At 40.2% G+C, this 16,950-nt stretch overlaps 1 protein-coding gene across 3 annotated transcripts in view; it reads right to left on the bottom strand.

The window, feature by feature from the left end:
* TRIO (trio Rho guanine nucleotide exchange factor) overlaps positions 1 to 16,950 on the bottom strand; it is a 457,553-nt gene that overhangs the window by 439,400 nt on the left and 1,203 nt on the right. The gene's annotated exons all lie outside the window — the stretch shown is intronic.

Genomic DNA, 16,950 nt, shown 5'->3' with positions numbered 1-16,950 from the left:
TGCAAGTGTGGACACACTGCAGCGCTGGTCGCTGTCAGTGTGGACACACTGCAGCGCTGGCCGTACACAGCTGTACGACCACAGCTGTAACTGCCAGCGCTGCAAAACTGTAAGTGTAGACAAAGCCTTAGTGGAAGCTGTAGATGGGATGTCCACAACTGAGCACTAATTTTTCTATATGAGGCAGTTTTCTGCATACGTGGGTCAGGATTGACTACTGTTATCCCTTTCTGACCTGAGTAATTAGCCAAAGTTCAGGGCCCTGCAGGCTGTTTCCTTTAGGAAGAGAAACTGATGCGAGTCATGTAATCAATCCAATCTTATTTACAGAGCAAGTAAGAAGTCCTGTTCCCCTGAACTCAGGAGGAACCTAACAGAAGAGGGGTTTTTGCTCAGCTCCTAACTTTTTTTAAGCAACACAGGGCCTAGAGATCCAGCTTTTACAGCAGACATGCTACCAGTTCTTCCATGACTATGGTGCTTCCTTTCTGGCAGTCAATGCCCTAGCCTCTGTGTTTGCTGTATCAGTTCCCAGGGAAATCCCTTGGGCCACATGGTTCAGCTTCTCCTCAAGCCCTGCCATATGCCTGCATTTTGGGCGGTACTCATTATTTCAGCTACCTGGTTATATAAAACAGCTTCATTTTTTTTTATATTTATCATTAATGAATTATGAATGCTACCCCATACCCTAACTTCAACAAGGTTTAACCCAACCCTTTACATGGTGACACAAAATGGAATTAACAGGGTTACTCTCCAACCTGACCACACTGCCAGACTTCCTAGTGCCATCTTCTACCTAAACTATTTAAATATCATTTGACAGTTTACTCTAACGTACTTGATGGATCTTTTACCTGAAAAAGTGGTTTAATAGAAACCTGAGGGGAAATTAAATAAAAAAGGGCATAGGGGACATTACAAGTTAAAAGTACAGTAAAAATTAAGACTTGTAGCTTTCTCCTTTTCATTTTGTAAACTGATTGAACTCTTTACTGTTGTGGATACTTCCCTTCTTTCATCTGTGTAACACAACTTCTCTGCAGCACAACTTCTCAATGTGCCTATGTGACTAAGAAGGATTAGCCATGATAAGAATTTAAGAATGCACATACTGGGTCAGACCATCAATAGCCCACCTAGCCCAGCATCCTGTCTCTGACAGTGACCAGTGCCACATACTTCTTGAAGTCATTAACAGTCAGTAATTTAGATCCCATTATTTTGTCTGTGTGTATGCTTAGGATTATTTTTTCCAAGGTGCATTATTTGCACTTATCAACACTGAATTTCATCTGCCATTTTGTTGCCCAGTCATCCAGTTTTGAGAGATCCTTTATAACTCTTTACAGTTAGCTTTGGAATTAGCCAATCTGAAAGTTTTGCCACCTCATTGTTTACCCTTTCTCCAGATCATTTATGAATATGTTGAACAGCACTGGTTTCAGTACAGATCCTTGGGGAACCTCTCTATGTACATCTCTCCACTGTGAAAACAGATCATTTATTACTACCCTTTATTTCTTTTCCTTTAACCAGTTACTGATCCATGAGAGAACATTCCCTCTTACCCCATGACTGCTTACTTTGTTTAAGAATCTTTGGTAAGGGACCTTGTCAAAAGTTTTCTGAAAGTCTAAGTACACTATATCCACTGGATCACTTTGTCCACATGGTTGTCGACTCCTTCAAAGAATGCTAGTAGATTGAGGAAGAGTCTTCTACATGACTTTTACAAAGGGAAATTTTGCCTCACCAATTTGTTGAGTTCATATATGTATCTGATGATGATTTTCTTCTTTACTACAATTTCAATCGATTTGCCTGGTACTGAAGTTAGACTTACTGTCCTGTAATTGCTTAGATCACCTCTGGCACAGAGACTGTTTTAAGTAATAGGTTACATACCACAGTTAGTAGTTCTGCAATTTCATATCTGAGTTCCTTCAGAACTCTCGGCTGAATACGAGTGGTCCTGGTGACCTACTACTGTTTGATTTATCAATTTATTCCAAAACCTTCTCCGTTTCCTGAGGATAGTTCCTCAGATTTATCACCTAAAAAGAATGGCTTTGGTGTGGGGATCTTTCATCAGCTTACAGTTAATCTACCACTGGAAAAGACTTACCAAGGGAAGGAATTAGTTCATCATTGATTAAAAGATTCAAATGAAGTTCTAACATCTTCCTCAAAAAGGTACCAAAAGCAAAAAAAAAAAAACAAAAAACAAACAAAACAAAAAAAACCTTAAAGGCTACAAAAGCCTTTGACTATCAGGCATCCTGGCTTTTTATAAACTATCAACCACAGGAAGCACGTTCAGTCCTATGTTTGTATAGTGCAAAGTGTAATGGGGCCCTACACCTGATGGGAATTTCTGCCACCATCACAATGTTGATCTTCGCAGAATGATTCATGGGCAACCTTTAGAATGAGCAACTGAAAAGTGGGACTTAATAACATGCATTATTTTTGAAGGTGGACTGGTTTTCCTGGAGGTTTAGTGCTGTTATGTTTTAGAATATCTAAGCTGCACTGAACAGAAGGTATGCCTGTTTTTATAGATTTAAGAATAAAAAATGAAAGTACTCAAACTTCAAGTGTCTGATATAACACCTTTTGATTTGCAAGCAAAGGTATCAAAATCCAGCTATGTTTTACAGTCTGAAGCAAATGGAATCATCCTTCCATAAATGAAGTTCTATATCCCAACACGTTTAGCACTTAGGTTTCCTAAGCATTTATTCATTATGGAGATGACTAAGACATAGTGCTACGTTCTACCGGAACTATATCTGAAGCCCAATGTAACTTCAGCCAGCCAGCACCACGCACTAGATAACTTAGTACTTCTTTTCTCTAAGAACCATGCAATACTTGTATTCTGCATTTTCCACTGGCTTCAGACTTACATTTTGGGACAATTTATCATGTTGGCTTTAATATATAAATCTCTTGGCAACTGGGGCCCCAACTACCAATAGAGTCACCTCATTTTATTCTGAGTGTCAGCATCTGCTTAGGCACTGGAACAAATTCCAGATTTCAATGTGACAGCCATTTTCCCTTTCTGTGAAGAAAGGATTTTGCTCCAGCTTGTCAGAACTTAAGTTAATTTATAGTAATCGTGTCTATTTTGGTAGTATACAAGGACCAAGTCACTTTTTGGCACAAGACAAGGCTTCTGGATGTGAAGGGGTCTTTAACTGGGCACATGCATTGAAAAGGTGGTCTTAAGGATGCAGAGTTTAGGTACCTTAATTAAGTTTTACATTGAATTTATCAAGTTTTTTTTTTATAAACACTTTTTTTAGATTTATACCGTTGTGCTTGAGGCGTAATTAAGTCTAAAAAGCATTTTAGCACTTGCCCCGGTGAATGTGTCACAAGTCCTGGTGTTGGTCTCCCATTTCCCATCAGCTTCTACAAAACCTAAAGTCAAAGTTACTTTTGTAGTCCTCATGGTTGCCAGAGAGGAGTTCTTGTGAAGACAAGTGTAAATTAGCATGGGTTATTTCACTCAGTCTGTGGTCAACTCCCGTGCCTCCACATCTGCTCCAGTTTTTTTCCAACAGCAGCAGAGGAAAACAAGAATGTTCACTACCACTCCTGTTAGTAGCACCCAAAGAAAGATAATTTTTTATCATCCATTCTAGTGCTGATAATTAACAATTCTAACAGCCAATGTGATCAAACTCTTTCAGTCTAGTATTTATTTCTTTTTAGTAGCGAAATAATTCCTTATGATAAACTGTTTCAAATCTGGGTGTATGAAGCTTTTGCTTAACAGAATATACATCTTTATGAAATTGGTGTAACAAGTCCTCTTTTGGATTCTCCATCTATTTATTCTAACTCCACACATAACATGCCAATACAGTTAACCTGACTCCTGCATAGATTTACGAGAGCTATCAGAGCACTTGGTTGAAATACGGGAGTACACTAATATACGTCCTCCCAAACACCTAACAAAGGGTGGCAATAAGCACTTTTACTGTGCTGAACAGGACTCCAATTAGCTTCAAACCAATCTCATCTTTCTTCCTTACTATCCCATTGCCTCACACTGTATATAACATGTCTCCAGAACAACCAAAATAAGACTGGAGGAACATTATTCCTTGGCCCACATGAAGACTTTGTTTCTTTACTGTTTGTTACTGCAGTAAATGGGTGCAAATGTATTCAAGTCCACATTGTAACATATCCTTTAACAAGGTATTGTATCACAGTATTTTGGACATGAACGGTGAAGCAAGAAGTCCTAATTTTAACAGGCCTATCCCGTTTAGTGCAGTAAATGGGAATGACAATTCAATGTTTATTATGCCATCATTTAATAGCTGATGCTGCTCCCACATTCAAGTGGCTGTAGCTCTCACAGGACAGCAAGCAGCAACATCTTCACAAGTGGCAGAAAACTCAGCCCTGCAAGCATCTATGCAGTTTAGGAAAGCTCCTGCCTACCAAACTTAGTTCTGTAGGGATGCAGATTGCAGCCATCTCCTGCTCCCTTCAAAATCATGCTTTGCTCCCTTGCTTCATCTCCCACTCAATTAGCCAGTTTCCCCTCCCACTCATATCCTACAACAGCAGGCAAGGTTAGGAGCTGGAATTTATGAGATGGTCATTTCTATCAAATTACGTGGCACAAACATGGTTTGTTGCTTCTTGTCAAAAGAGTGTATTGTAGCTATTTGTGTGGCCACAATTCTTGATTTAAGTCCATGCACTTACACTTCTTAAGTCAGTACAGCTCATCTGAAGGCTGAGGGCTAGTCTAGATCAGGCTCTCTCAACCTGTGGGTCAAGATATGTTTCAAAGGGTTGTGCGGCAGCTCTCATCCCACAGGCTCACCTCCTTGCTCCCAGCACTGCAACCTCTGGGGTCCCAGTGCTGCTCAGGTCTGGCCCAGCCATCCTGACTACAGGAGTCTGGGTTGGACAAATCTGAGTGAATGGCACTGCATCCAAATGAGCCAGGTCACAAATCCAATCACACAAATTTGGTCCAGCCAGAGCGGTAGGCCAAACCTGAGCGGCACTACAACCCCGAAAGTTGCGATGCTCAGAGCGGAGAGCCAAGCACAGTGGCAGGATCTGCCACTGTGCGGTGAGTGCTGGGCAGGAGCCAACCCCTCTCAGGGACAGAATCCAACTGAAACCACCCCAGGGCCTCCACCCCCAGACTATTTACTGGGTCATGACAGGCCATAGACATTTACAAATGGGTCCTGAGCGCTAAAAGATTGAGAGCCACTGGTCTAGATGTTGTTAATACAGATTCACCAGCAAGGCCCCCTAGTGGAAACTTGGCATATACCAGCAAAACAGGTTCTTTAGCTGGTGTAATTAATCCAGTTTCCCAAATGACCAATTGTGCCAGTGAAAGGACTCGTTAGTATAAACTGTGTCTATATGGGAATTTTGCCAGCACAGCGATGTGTGAGGGGCATGGGTTTGCTTTTTTCCCCACATCTCTGACAAAGCTATGCTGGCAAAACTGTAGTATAGATCTGCCTTCATATTTTACTGCACTACAGAATTAAAAATGCCCAGTCCTAGTGTAAATCTAGAAGCACTTATGTTTGTTCTTTGCTGTTAAGATTCACCCCCCACCCCACATCTAAGTGATTCGTTTCCCACAACAGCAGTATCCTTCCTGAACAAGAGTGATGCAGCTTTGCAGATGCTGATGCATATTCCTTTGCCAGCAACCTACTTTTGTCTTTTCCTGTGTCGCCAGAAATAATTTAAGTTGAATAGTATCAAATCCCTCCCCAGGCTAATGGATATTAGTTGATATTACTGTAAGAGAGAGAGTTCGCTATTTAAGTAACTAGTAAGCAACAGTTTAATATAGCTATTTAAGACTGAAGTTTGAAAGTACCATAACAACAAAAAATGTATACTTGACTTATTTTACCTAATACATAACTTTTTCCCCACTGCATGTTTTCCCACCGTTCCCCACATGTAATTTGAGAGAAAACTCCTTACATTTACTTTCATCAGGGTCTTGGAAAGCTTCTAGAAACATCATCCACAAATACACTTACCAGAAACATAATAAAGCACAACAATTTAATATGTTCTACATGATATTTCTGGTAAACTACAAATAATTATTTCAGAAGGAGTGAAAGTGGCATCCTTTTGGTAGTCATGACTCATGAGATACTTTGGAACACAAAATCCATTCTCTCTCCCAACAGACAGATTTTAATGGGCTCTTTATAGTATTGAAATCCAGTCATATCCTGATTTCAAACTTGGACAGCTCACCTGGTAGGCAGCTTCCTATAAAGTCAGTGAGTCAATCCATTCAAATCACAATGTTTTTATAAACAATTTCTCTCTTTACTGGGCCAGTGTATGGCAAAGGTAGTGTCTTATCTTTATAGATTGCTAAGAGTGTTGTTGCAGGTTCTTATTTTAGTGTGTTATTCCCAAACCTCTTGGAAAGAAGCTGATGCAACTTGGTACTTCTTGAGCTAAGCACACCTATGTCCACATTTCTCCAAAGACCATTTTCAGTCTTTCCATTTTCCATATGCTGGTTGAGGGAGACTGACATTCCCAATATCTGCTATTTATATGCACCAGCATCGTGACATACTATTCTGAAATCACAGGCACACCTTTTGTCCATTCATTCCAGACAGCAAACATCAACTGGCATTTTAGTCTATGTAATATAAAGTGCATCAGTTTCATAAAACAAAATTCACTTCAAGCTTTATTTCTGCACTCTCCTGGACTTTTGTCTTGCACACAAAAAGAAAGCATAAAGTCAATTATAGTAAAATTCTTAAATGAATTGAACAGTACCACAGAATCTCTATGGACAGAAATTCTATACATGAATAATAAGTGTGTAGCAGTAGAAATATACTTACACTACTGACCAGGATGGTGGCAATGACTGTGAAATGCTCTGAAAGACTAGAAAGGCTACAAAAACAGAGAACTCAGTAATAATGGAGGATTTCAACTACCCCATATTGACTGGGAACATGTCATCATGGCACGCAGAGATAAAATTTCTAGATATCATTAATGACTGCTCCAAGAAGCAGTTAGTCCTGTAACCTATAAGGGGAGAGATATTCTTGCTTTAGTGCTAAGTGACACACGGTATCTGTTCCAAGTGGTGAATATAGCTGAACTGCTTTGTAACAGCGACTATAATGTAATTAAATTTAAAATCCTTGTAGGGGGGGAAATACCAACGAAACTCACCACAATAGCATTAACTTCAAAAGGAACTACACAAAAATGGAGAGGCTAGTTAAATGGAAATTAAAATAAGTCACAAGAGTGAAATGGCTGAAAGGGTCATGGAAACTTTTTTAAAATACCATAATAGAGGCTCAAATTATATGTATTCCCCAAAAAGTAAGAGAACCAAAAAATGCCACTGTGGCTAAAAAGAGAGGCAAAAAACCCAAACATTCTTTAAAAAGTGGAAGTCAAATCCTACTGAGGAAAATAGAAAGAAACATGCTCTGGCAAATGAAAGGTAAAAGTATAGTTAGACAGGTAGACTTGTAAGAGCAACTAGCAAAAGACAAAAACTAATGGCAAAAAAAAAAAAAACCTTTTAAGTACATCAGAAGCAGGAAGCCTGATGATTGTCCAGTGACCCCAATGATTATTTGGGGTCCTAAAGAAAACACTCAAAGACAATGCCGCCACAAAAAATTTAAATGAATTATTTTTATCCGTCTTCCCTGCAGAGGTTGTGAGGAAGAATCCCACACCAGAGCTATTATTTAGGTGGCAAATCTGACAAACTGTCCCAAATGGAGCTGTTGGTAGAGGAGGTCGTGGAACGAACTTATAATTTAAGAGCAATAAGTCATCAGGACCATGTGTTATTACCTAAGAGTTCCGAAGGAACTCAAACATGAAATTACAGAATTACTAACTGGTATGTAACCTGTTGCTTCAATCAGCCTCTGTACCTGATAACTGGCTGATAGGTAATGTGACACTGATTTTAAAGGAGGCTCCAGGAAGTGATCCTGGCAATTACAGGCCAGTAAGCCTAATTTCAGTACCAGGAAGATTAGTTGACACCACAATAAAGAATAGAATCATCAGACACGTAGATGAACACGATACATTGGGGAAGAGTCAACACAGCCATTGAAAAGGGGAATTATGCCTCAATCTATTGGAATTCTTTGAAGGAGTCAACAAATGTGTATAAAGATGATCCAGTGGATATAGTGTACTTGGACTTTCAGAAAGCCTTTGATAAGGTCCCTCTCCAAAGGCTCTTAAGCAAACTAAGCAATCATGGGAGAAGAAGGAAAGTCCTTTAATGGATCAGTAACTGGTTAAAAATAGGAAACAAACAAAGGGTAAGAATGAATTATCAGTTTTCACAGTGGACAAAGACAAATAGCTGGTCCCAGTACAGATCCTTGGGGGATCCCATGCTGTTTGACTTATTCATAAATGATCTAGAAAAGGGGAGAAACAATGGAGGTGGCAAAGTTTGCAGACCATACAAAAATTACTCAAGATAGTTAAGTCTAAAGCTGATTCACCCACAAAACTGGGTGACTGGGCAAAAAAATGGCAGATGAAACTCAATGTTGATAAATGCAAAGTAACGCACCTTGGAAAACAATCCCAACTACACATACAAACAATGGGGTTTAAATCAGCTGCTATCACTCAAGAAAGATCTTGGCATCATGGTGGTTAGTTCTCTAAAAACATCTGTTCAACGTGCACTGGCAGTCAAAAAAGAGACCATAATGTTAGGAACCATTAGGAAAGGGACAGATAAGACAAAAAATATAATGTCACTATATAAATCCTTGGTACACCCATACCTTGACTATTACATCGGTTCTAGTCATTCTCTCTCAAAGAATTAGAAAAAGTATAGAGAAGGGCAACAAAAAATTATTAGGGGTATGGAACAGCTTCCATGTGAAGAGAGATTACAAAGAAACTGTTCAGCTTGGAAAACAGACAACCAATGAGAATATGGTTGAGATCTATAAAACGGTGTGGAGAAAGTGGATAAGGAAGCATTATTCACCCCTTCACATAACACACCAACTAGGGATCACCCAATGAAATTAATAGGCAGCAGGTTTAAAACAAACAAAAGGAAGTACTTCTTCACACAATGCACAGTCAACCTTTGGAACTCATGGCCAGGAAATGTAGTGAAGACCAAAAGTATAACTGGGTTCAAAAAAGAATTAGATAAGTTCATGGATGATAGGTCCGTCAGTGGCTATTTGCCAAGATGGTCAGAGATGCATCCCCATGCTCTGGGTGTCTCTAAACCTCTGTTTGTCTGTTTTTGGTCTGTCATGCCAAGTAGTCCTTGCAACCAAATGCACAATAAAAGTTTACTATATCAATTGTCATGAGTGGAAAAATCATCTTTGGAGTTCCTTTGCAGCCTTACACTAAGTTTACGCTGCAACAAAAAACCCACAGCACCAAGTCTCAGAGCCTGGGTCAACTGACTTGGGAGGCTCAGACTACAGGGCTAAAAATTGCCGTGTAGACATTTTGGGTCAGGCTGAAGCCCAGGCTCCAAGACACTCTGATGCACTGTGTTGAAAGCTCTAGCACAGGCAAGTCTCCAGCATTGAAAGGGGTGCCTAGAGAGACTGAAATGGGCTAAAGGCGCACTTACCCCTGAACTCCAGCAGCAGAAAACAGGGAATGCCTTCTCGGATGATTCTGTCAAGTGCTGACCTAGCTGAAGTGGATGAGTTCAAGATAGTGATAACTTTTAAATTATTTCTGTTCTTTTTCATGTTGAACTGTACATATTAGTACTGAATGGTCTCAGCTACTCAGAACAAAGATTATTGGCACAAATACTGTAAGCCACCTTTCAGCTGAAACAAGTACATAGTTGCAAATCCATGTCCGTAGATGCACTCTTGTCCTCAAAACTCTATGTCCATAAGTATCATGGATATCTCAACATCTCCTTTCCTTTTGTTATCAGTCTTTTCTTCCGTTGGAAGCAGAATTCTCATTAGTCATTGAACTGTTGTAACTAGGAAGCTCTCACCATTAGCTCAGAACAACCTGGACAAACATCTCCATCTTCATGTTGGCTAGCCCTGTATGTAGTTATTACCTTTAAAACAGTCGACAATAGATAGATAGCTACAGGATGCATTAAGTAGACAAGTGGCTCTCAACCTTTCCAGACTACTGTATCCCTTTCAGGAGTCCGATTTGTCTTGAGTACCCCCATCTTTCACCTCACTTAAAAATTACTTGCTTACAAAATCAGACACAAGAATACAAAAGTGCCTCAGCACACTATCACTGAAAAACTGCTCATTTTACCATGTAATTATAAAATAAATCAACTGGAATAAAAGTATCGTACTCATATTTCAATGTACAGTATATAGTGCAGTATAAACAAGCCATTGTCAGTATGAAATTTTAGTTTGTATTGACTTTGCTTTTTATGTAGCCTGTTCTAAAGCTAGGAAAATATTTAAATGAGTTGATGTACCCCCTGAAAGACCTCTGCATACCCCCAGGGATACATATACTCTTGGTTGAGAACCACTGATGTAGATAACCAAAGAGTATTATCCTTATTACACTATTTTGATTAACTTTACCTACTTCATTAGGCTTCTTGGGGAGTAATTAAATGTCATTTCTTCTATCACTTCTTCAATCCATCATATAGCCTAATAATTCATCTATTGCTCTGGACACTTATAACTAAAGTACTCAGTGATATGAACCAACTTCTTGACACCATTAGCCAAAAGGTTTTTCAGAAACAGAGCTCAGCATCCTGGACATTCACCTAAAGCCTTGATTATTCAATGAGCACGAGAACTTACTTTTACTGATGCAGTCCTATTTCAAACACTATTAAAAATTAAATGCAAAATGGCCTAAGAAGTTAACCACAGGTGGAAGCTCTTTATTAGGAATTGATTTATCTTAGCTCTTTTGGGAAAAAAAAATCCACTGCACATCTCAGTTTCTATCACTGCCTTAATATTTAATAAAAGGGGTCAATGCTCACCAACTTAGTAAAGTTATGCATGTCACTTCCAATACACACATCACTGCATAGACCCACACAACTTTGGCAGAGGTTAAGCAAACAGGACTACTTTATCATGATTCTTTTACCCTCCCCTCCCCAAATAATTCAAACACTAATCCCCTATTGCTCAGAATTTTATTCCATCAGCTTACGTGTAAACTCTACTTGTGTTGCAGTGCTCTTTCTGATTTTTATTAATGGTTGAATACTTGTAATTCCATCCGTGTACACTCTGGAAGTTTAATGGTTAGCTAGTTCCTCCATTATAACTTTGTCTTAAAAGGTTATCCAATGGTATTCACATCCTTTGTCTAATTATGATCGAGACTGAACGTAAGGGTAAAGAATATGGTCTGGTTTACAACAAAATGTTAGGTTGATCCATCTACATCACTCAGGGGTGTGAAAAATCCACACCCCTGAGTCACATTGTTGAGCCAATGTAACCTCTACCGACCTTGCAACTGCTTTTCAGGGATTGGCAGTGTCTACACTGAAGCGCTACAGTAGCACTGCCATCCCATAGGTGCAGCTGGGGCCACTGCAGCATTTTTAGCATATACAAGTCCTGTGTTCTCTGTTCACATGTTTAAGGAGAAACTTGACAAGCTTTTTGTAATTTAATTCTTTAGTGTTGGATTTCTGAAAGTGAAGCTAACAGGACCCTACCTCATCTCAATAAAAATCATGTAAATAAGAACCTTAAACCAACATATGCTGTTTCCAGCAAGTCTTGCTGCGGTGTACTGGTTGAGAAGTTCTAATGCAAAATGCAGGAGTTGTAGCTACCAGAGTTTTTTAGATTAACATTTGTCACAGAAATATTTCAGTCTCTGTCTCAACTAGCTTCTTTCTCCACTAATGGCTTAAGTACATTTTCTACTCCGAAGTCTCTTTCCTGAAAGGCATCAACTAAATTTTACAATATGACCTTTCCAAAAGTAGCTTGAACTATAATGGGAACACTGAAATGTTAGATAAAGTCTGCTTTTTACAAATAAGTTTTACTGGTCAGTTTCCCCCTCCTCCCCTCATAGATGGAGATGGGCAAACACACATCCTAGAGCCCAGTGTTCCCAATTCACAGAAAAAACTGCAGGATGGCAAAGACACTAACCAGAGACACTTGAATTTCATTGGCACATATCAACACCATATTCCCCCTACACTTCCAATCAAAAATTCTTCAAACTAACGACTTATTCCATATATCCTTTCACATGGAGGACCTACTCCCAGGCACCCACCAAAAAAGAAACATATGACAGTCACTACTCCCCACCTGTTCATTATCTTCACCACACATCTACAATTTGTCCTTTCCATTCGCATCAGTGATTTATTAAATATTTTTTGCAGTAGTGTACTATAGGCCACATCTTCAGAAACACAATCCCTTCAACACAGCTAAAGCCAAAACAAAGCATTGCAACTTGTCCTCCACTCCAGCCCCTAAGCACCCACAAGTTTATATCACATAATTCAACCATTTTGCCAGATTCATTGATTGTATTTTAAGTATAAATGAAAAAGTCTATCAATACTATATTAAATCAACACTTCCATGCCAAATAAAGTATTTTATGTTAACAATATGGAGAACAAAAAATGTTGCGTCCTTAGAAATATTTTGGTACACGTCAATAGTTCTTGCAAGTGTTACATTTAACATTTGTAGTTTTTTATAACCAAGTCTCACACAAAGCTTTACAATTGCTAGACTATGTTAACTGGGCTCACCACTCTGCATATTTGACAGAGGTCATCTAATACTGTCCCCAGTTCTGCAACTTCTATAACTCAGCTGAATTGTATTATTAGAGACAGCTGTTTAATATTGCATTTTAAGATTCTCAATCAACATAAAGTCATTTCCTAGGCAGAAAAGTACAAATACTGTTTCCTGTTGTTCAAGAGTTTGACTAGTCATCTTGGTAGTCACCAAGGTGATATGTCCAGTAAAGCAATTTCCTCAAGTAATAAGATACAGACACTAAATTTGCAACTGATTCAGTGTTCAATGACATCCTTATATTCAGACCACCCACTCACACTGTCTGAGGTTCTCATAACTTTAATTCAAGATGGATTTTTCCATTTTTTAATTTCCCAGAGTAACATTCCATATTCTCTTGTATGTGCCACCTCCTATACTGATCACTCACCAATTTATGTTTCTTTTTTGTGGATACATTCATTAGCATTTAAGTTCCAGCCAAGACACCAAAATTCTTCATACTATAACTTCAATTCATAGATTCCAAGCCCAGAAGGGACCACAATGATCATCTAAGTCTGACCTGCTACACAACAAAGGCCAGAGAATTTCCTCCAAAATAATTCCTAGAGCACATCTTTGTGAAACTCATCTAATCTTGACTGAAAAAACTGTCAGTGAGGGAGAATCCACAAACCTAAGTATGTTGCTCCAATGGTCAATGTACACCTTATTTCCAGTCTGAATTTGTCTAGTTTCAGCTAACTACAAACCACTGGATTATGTTACACCTTTCTAGAGCCCATTATTATATATTTGTTTCCCATGTAGGTACTTATGGACTGTAATCAAGTCATCCCTTAATCTGCTCTTTGTTAAACTAAATAGATTGGTCTCCTTGAGTCTATCTTTTTTGTGGCTCTTCTCTGAACCCCTCTAATTTATCAACATCCTTCCTGAGTTGTTGACACTCGAACTGGACACACTCTTCCAGTAGCGATCACTGCAGTGCGAAATACAGAGGTAAAATAACCTCTCTACTACCTAAGATTCCTGTTTATGCAGCCCAGGATCACATTAGTCCTTCTGGCCATCACAGCCCCAAATTTATGCCCATTTAAGCAAGAACAGAATTTGGATCTTTACAAAGTTAAACTGAGCAGAGAGAATTCTATCAGTCTCCATTAAATCGTACATCTTTAAGTTTACTGATGAAAATTTCTCTGTTCCTGTCTTATTTCTTTCAAAGTAATATGCCTTTTTTAAGATAAGGCTTAGCTTAAAAACTGGACTGCAGAAAAGCTTTGCCACCTCTATGCTACACAACAGCACAAACTGGACCACTTTAAATTAAGATGGGCACAATATTCTTGGGAATAGTTGTTGTTTTGTTTTGTTTTTTTAAATACATTGCTCCCTGTTTACAGTCCTCTAAGCCAATGTTTCCCACACCTGGGACACTGCTTGTGCAGGGAAAGGCCCTAGCAGCCGGGCCAGTTTCTTTACCTGCCCCGTCCACAGGTCCAGCCAATCATGGCTCCCACTGCTGCTCCAGGCCAATTTTAATAATTGCATTCACGCATTCAGCCCTTTATTACTACAACAGCTACAGTGTTGCTGATACTTATTTGTAAAGTTTCGGGAAAATGAATATTTCATTTTCTATGACGTGCACAATGAACTTCATGCCTAAACCTAAGCAACATCCTTTAAGCATTTTGCTTATTGATTGGCCACAGCATCACCCTGGCCTGTATGTTATTACACCTTTAAGAATGCATTCCCTCCCACCTCACCCCCAACTTGTCTCTGTCCAATAATGGGCAGCACTGACATGCTTTGAAGAGATTTTTTTCTACTTTGCCAGGAGAACGAAACTGTGACCTGGAGCATGAGGTAAAAATGGAAGTACGGGAATAGTTAAAAAGCCAATACATATTAATTTCTTTGCCACAAGTAAAGAAAAGGATGCTCAAAACATTAGTTTTGGTTGCTTCTTGAATCCAATTCATCAAGACGTCAGTAGTAGCACGCCAACACATATACTTTATTGATCAGCTTACAAACAAGCGAGATCCTTTGGGTTTGTTACACCAAACAGAATATTTGGTCCTTTTCGTTTGTCTAGTGGAGTAAGACTATTAATGCTGTCATTTTCAGTAACTGGTGAAAACTTGCCACAGGCCATCTAGAACAGCTGACTACTTCTACGGCTGTCAACATTCCATACTGCACAAACTATCTATCACATGAAGTGTGCCTCACTGTGGGCACACTAATGGATTTCCACTTTGGCTGTTAAAAAGCATATATAATTTTGCTGTCATTGTAGAAGCCTGCCTAACACGATGAGCAAGAGGATAGTTTCATTCTCACAAGAAAACTCACTCTGCACAAATCCTCATCGACTTTTCAGGTATTTGTGCACTTGTCAACTTGTTCTGAGCCTATTTCTAAAAAAGCCACAAATATTCCAGATAAGACTCAACCTCACTATTTACATCGCCCATCCATGCAAATCTCTAGAGCAAATATGAGGTCTCTTTCAAACTGCACCTCCTCCCCCACAACCATATCAAGCGGAAAGAACCAATTCTTTACCGAGTGCTGGGCATTCACACACATATACATGCAACCCTCTCATGGTATTTGCTCAAATGTCCCACGAATAAAGCCGAATTCTTACACACCTAACCCGGACTCCCCTTCATCTTTCCAGCGGTGAGTCTGCATTTTCTTTTCCAGCCCACTTCTTTTGTAGACATCCAGATGAAACAAGTAACCAAGGCTGATGTCCTCGCTATCTCCTCCCCGGGCCTGTTAGCTGAGACATGATGAGGGAGGGAGGGACTCGCCGGAAGAGGGGAACTGCAGCTGATGTTCTGGGGGAGAGTAATCACAGCCGGAGCCTCATCCCTGCCGCCGCGCAGAATCTGGAGAGGAGTGTTACACTGGGAGCCTCGGCCACGGTTTATTCATTTGCCTTGTAGGCAGCAGGCAGCCCTTCCCCCTCCGCCGTCCCCAGCCGTAGCCGGCATGTGGTGGGTGCCCCCCGGGGGCACCAATCCCTTCCGAGGCGCAGCCTCTATTGCTGAGGACTTAATGCCTCCTGCATCAAAGCTGCCATCGCCACATCACAGGTTGCGCCACAGAACGCACATTATTCTGCAGCTCCCTGGAGTGCAACTGACTAGGTACCGAGGGGAGATACTGAGGGAGGAAGAGGCGGACTCCATTTTTATCCCAGCAGCCTGTCAACAAGCTCCCCTCGCTTTTCCCCTCCCCAGTCTCCCAAGCACAGCGAGACTTTCCAGCTCAGCGGCAAGCTAGCAACACATGAGGAGCAGCAGCAGCCCGGCTCCTTCCACTGCTCCTCCTTCGTGCAGGCAGGGAAATCCCTTAAACGTTTTTACTTCCCGCTGCAAACACGGTTTTGAAATTTCCTCTCTTCCTAATCACAGTCTAGAAATGCAGCCCAGATACACAATGACTGGAGTTGCATTGCTATTTATAGTAGTGCCATCCACATCCTACACACACGGCAAACATCACCCTATTATGTGCAAATTTAACCTTTACGTTAGCAGGAGCCTCGAACGTGCCTCCTTTTCCCCCCTTAAATCCATGAACTGCTTGTATGCCCTTCCCCTCCATTTGGGGGGTCTGGGGAGGGGGCTTTCTCCCAACCTAAAAGTTCAGCAGTGAAATACGATGAGAGGGTTAACCCCTCAGCTGGCCATGGTAGGAAGTCCTTTCGTGTCTGGCGTCAAATGCTACTTTAAGGTTCTGCTTCCAAGTGACATGTGTTTTCTTACTAACGTCATAAATACTTACACCTGTCACCAGTCGAGCCACAGTTTGCTACATCACAGAACCATGGCCTTAACGCTTATTAAACTAGGCCGGTCTCCACAATTTCAGATAAACATTTATTTCTGATTGCGTCCCAACTTTTGGAAGTGACTAGTATGCCACCTGAGGTTTGGTAGTTCACCATTAGTGACTGCGATATCACCCCTGTAACTATTTTCCAGCATCCGAGTGAAGTGAAGCAGCATGGTCATAGTCAAAGGTCATAACTTACTGTAGCGACAGTTGTGTATGGATAGTCCCCTCCTTTTTATTCATGGGGGTTGGAGTAGCTTTTTTTTTT

This window comes from Chelonoidis abingdonii, chromosome 2, assembly GCF_003597395.2.
Source record: "Chelonoidis abingdonii isolate Lonesome George chromosome 2, CheloAbing_2.0, whole genome shotgun sequence".
Taxonomy (NCBI): domain Eukaryota; kingdom Metazoa; phylum Chordata; order Testudines; family Testudinidae; genus Chelonoidis; species Chelonoidis abingdonii.
This window is presented reverse-complemented; position numbering and strand designations above follow the sequence as displayed.